This window comes from Schistocerca serialis, chromosome 1, assembly GCF_023864345.2.
Source record: "Schistocerca serialis cubense isolate TAMUIC-IGC-003099 chromosome 1, iqSchSeri2.2, whole genome shotgun sequence".
Classification (NCBI taxonomy): Eukaryota; Metazoa; Arthropoda; class Insecta; order Orthoptera; family Acrididae; genus Schistocerca; species Schistocerca serialis.
In genome coordinates, this window is record NC_064638.1 from 1271790917 (window position 1) to 1271795351 (window position 4435).

Genomic DNA, 4435 nt, shown 5'->3' on the forward strand with positions numbered 1-4435 from the left:
TCACAATTAACACGTTCGTAGTTTATATACTTTTTTGAACTCTTTAGAACATACTACTCGTGGTGGCTATAACTATTAGTCTGGAAATGAAATAAATACTGATGTAGTGTTGTTCAGTACACTGGTCTCAGACACCAAGAAAAATATGTTCACTTGTATCCCTAATTGCATTTTTCTTAGTCGTGCCCTCAGCGCTACGAGGTGGCATTCGATTTCTCGGCGAGCAGATATCATAACATATACTAAGATGGTATCTGTTCTTTCGAACATGTCAGGAAGAACAGATACGATCGGTGACAATGCAGATCGTTAGAATGAAATTAGAGTGAAATGAACGCCCTTAGCTGCTTACAGGCGTGACATACGTCAACGGAGACAGATGAAAATGTGTGCCCCGACCGGGACTCGAACCCTGGATCTTTTGCTTACATAGCAGACGCTCTATCCATCTGAGCCACCGAGGACACAGATGGATAGCGCGACTGCAGGGAGAAATGAGTATAATTGGCGGCGGCACTACGAATGTAGCGCGGGACAATACGTTGAGAATGTGGGTTTCGCGGGAGGCGTGCCTGAGATAAATCCCTGCAGTCGCGCTGTTCTCTGTGTCCTCGGTGGCTCAGATGGATAGAGCGTCTGCCATGTAAGCAGGAGACCCCGGGTTCGAGTCCCGGTCGGGGCACACATTTTCATCTGTCTCCGTTGACGTATGTCAACGCCTGTAAGCAGCTAAGGGTGTTCATTTCATTATAAGTAGTGATCACAACGCTGTGCCTCGTGTGTGTTTAAGGCTGGTGCGGCACAAAGAGCCACACGTCTGTGGAGCCGTCGGCAGGCGAGTCGTTCAGCGGCTACTGCGGCTCCTCTCTCACAGCAGGCGGTCGGAGGTGGGCGATCCGCTGATGACACGGCCAGGGAGGCCGAGCCGGGCCCTCGTTACGGCGGGCCGCGGCCCACGGCAGCCGCCGGGTTTTTTACGGCCCGCCGGTGCGGCTAGGCTGCTAGGCGGGTGTACTTTGCCGCCGCCGCCATCACGCCGGTAATTTGCCTTTCTGTCTGCGCCGCACACTGTGAGGGGCCGGGTAATTCCCGCCCCTTGTCGGCACCGACAATTGCCGCCCTTGAAGTGTAGTGACGCCCGCCCGCCGGTCCCGTTTTTGCTACTGTGCACCGCTGGCCGCCGGGCGCTGGCTCGCTGCTTCATTTACTCCTCACGTGCCCAACTGCTGGCTCATCTCCATTTTCACTTTTGTGCGTGGGTGCCACTTATTGGTTCTCATCTCTCCTTCCGTCTTGGAACATTATATTTCCCTGCTAGCTTTGAGCAGCGTTCTGTGTGACGCACCGGAACAACGGGGCGCGTGAGACGCGCAAGTTACAGATAAAAAGCACCAGGGGTGGGGAGGGGGAAGGAAGGGGCTACTAACTTCTCCATGGAGTGCCTTCTGGCTGGGAGAACTTGTCCAGGTACTTACCTATCCCACTGTTATTATAGGTAGGAAAAGGAATGAAATCTGTGTACAGCGCAAAAACAAAGCAGTAGGCCAGTTTACGTGCTTTAACCCTTTCGTGGGCAAAATTATTGAACAGTTTTTTTTAATGAATGGAGATCAGATAGTAGTTAACAGACAGGTATATTTATCATACAGAATATCAAATTTGCTCCGACTGTGAAAGTGAGGTCACACAACAAGGTGGGAACTGCCCTTCCTTGGAGTTAAATGACAAAAACATACACTCCTGGAAATGGAAAAAAGAACACATTGACACCGGTGTGTCAGACCCACCATACTTGCTCCGGACACTGCGAGAGGGCTGTACAAGCAATGATCACACGCACGGCACAGCGGACACACCAGGAACCGCGGTGTTGGCCGTCGAATGGCGCTAGCTGCGCAGCATTTGTGCACCGCCACCATCAGTGTCAGACAGTTTGCCGTGGCATACGGAGCTCCATCGCAGTCTTTAACACTGGTAGCATGCCGCGACAGCGTGGACGTGAACCGTATGTGCAGTTGACGGACTTTGAGCGAGGGCGTATAGAGGGCATGCGGGAGGCCGGGTGGACGTACCGCCGAATTGCTCAACACGTGGGGCGTGAGGTCTCCACAGTACATCGATGTTGTCGCCAGTGATCGGCGGAACGTGCACGTGCCCGTCGACCTGGGACCGGACCGCAGCGACGCACGGATGCACGCCAAGACCGTAGGATCCTACGCAGTGCCGTAGGGGACCGCACCGCCACTTCCCAGCAAATTAGGGACACTGTTGCTCCTGGGGTATCGGCGAGGACCATTCGCAACCGTCTCCATGAAGCTAGGCTACGGTCCCGCACACCGTTAGGCCGTCTTCCGCTCACGCCCCAACATCGTGCAGCCCGCCTCCAGTGGTGTCGCGACAGGCGTGAATGGAGGGACGAATGGAGACGTGTCGTCTTCAGCGATGAGAGTCGCTTCTGCCTTGGTACCAATGATGGTCGTATGCGTGTTTGGCGCCGTGCAGGTGAGCGCAACAATCAGGACTGCATACGACCGAGGCACACAGGGCCAACACCCGGCATCATGGTGTGGGGAGCGATCTCCTACACTGGCCGTACACCACTGGTGATCGTCGAGGGGACACTGAATAGTGCACGGTACATCCAAACCGTCATCGAACCCATCGTTCTACCATTCCTAGACCGGCAAGGGAACTTGCTGTTCCAACAGGACAATGCACGTCCGCATGTATCCCGTGCCACCCAACGTGCTCTAGAAGGTGTAAGTCAACTACCCTGGCCAGCAAGATCTCCGGATCTGTCCCCCATTGAGCATGTTTGGGACTGGATGAAGCGTCGTCTCACGCGGTCTGCACGTCCAGCTCGAACGCTGGTCCAACTGAGGCGCCAGGTGGAAATGGCATGGCAAGCCGTTCCACAGGACTACATCCAGCATCTCTACGATCGTCTCCATGGGAGAATAGCAGCCTGCACTGCTGCGAAAGGTGGATATACACTGTACTAGTGCCGACATTGTGCATGCTCTGTTGCCTGTGTCTATATGCCTGTGGTCCTGTCAGTGTGATCATGTGATGTATCTGACCCCAGGAATGTGTCAATAAAGTTTCCCCTTCCTGGGACAATGAATTCATGGTGTTCTTATTTCAATTTCCAGGAGTGTATGTTTCAATATATGTCATATTTATTTGATAAATTTACTTCTCTTGTTACAGTGATTGTTCACAATTACTTGCCATGAAATTTTCTGAAACATGGGTCTATGCAAAGTGGTATTTGACAATATGTACAAACACAGCGAGGGCTCTTTTCCGCAACTTTGGTACTACAATGACGCCACGTCCAGTAGGTTTTTCCTAAAATGAGTTGATGCTCCCCTACAGCCACATGACGGAAATCTTCAGGTACTTTACCCATTTCTGCCGGAAAGACAGGTTTTTGGCCACGCCTTTTTTGGGATGAGAAGCCAGCGATCAATTGTCTGGCTAGATGGATCCTGTATGTGAGCTGATCATGCCGTCCACTTTCTCTTTTACTTATTTTCCACAGGATAAAACTGTTCACTGCAGCAACATCCACCAAGAAATAAAATATTCTGTGTGTTGTGTCTAGACAAGACAGCCTAGACACAATGAGAGGAAGCTGAAAGGCACGCGCTAAGCTAAAGCAGGATGGCGTGAGGTCTGAAACAGGATATGTAATGAATGCTATAAAGAAAAGTTCGTAGCTTCTGGAATACTTAACTTTAATCCATCCTTTTGGTACATCTGGAGATTGGGGCGATACAAGTGAGACTCTTTAGATACATGCAATGTTACTAATGGCGCCTTGCTAGGTCGTAGCCATTGACTTAGCTGAAGGCTATTCTAACTATCTGCTCTGCAAATGAGCGAGGCTTCGTCAGTGTGCATCGCTAGCTACGTCGTCCGTACAACTGGGGCGAGTGCTCGTCCGTATCTCGAAACCTGCCTTGTGGTGGCGCTCGGTCTGCGATCACACAGTGGCGACACGCGGGTCCGACATGTACTAATGGACCGCGGCCGATTTAAAGCTACCACCTAGCAAGTGTGGTGTCTGGCGGTGACACCACACTGTGCCACCATTAAAAAAAACCGCTTCAAATGGCTCTGAGCACTATGGGACTTCTGAATTCATCGGTCCCCTAGAACTTAGAACTACTTAAACCTAACTACCCTAAGGACATGACACACGTCCATTCCCGAGGCAGGATCCGAACCTGCGACTGTAGCGGTCGCTTGGTCCAGACTGTAGACCATTTTACAGAACGTCTGCCAATAGCGTACCTTTCTCGTAATTGATCAAACTTATCGACACCACCCATTATTTTATTGTATTCTGCCACAACTTCAGGACAAGAAATCTCTGTACTAGTACTATATAATAACAGATCAGGAATTCGGGAAGGCTGTGAGGGACACA

The 4435-nt window shown here is 51.3% G+C and overlaps 1 non-coding gene across 1 annotated transcript; it reads left to right on the forward strand.

Moving 5' to 3' along the window:
* The first annotated feature begins 608 nt into the window (after window positions 1-608).
* On the forward strand, window positions 609-682 carry Trnat-ugu (transfer RNA threonine (anticodon UGU)). The gene has a single exon. It is a non-coding gene; the product is annotated as a tRNA-Thr (tRNA).
* Window positions 683-4435: the final 3753 nt, after the last annotated feature.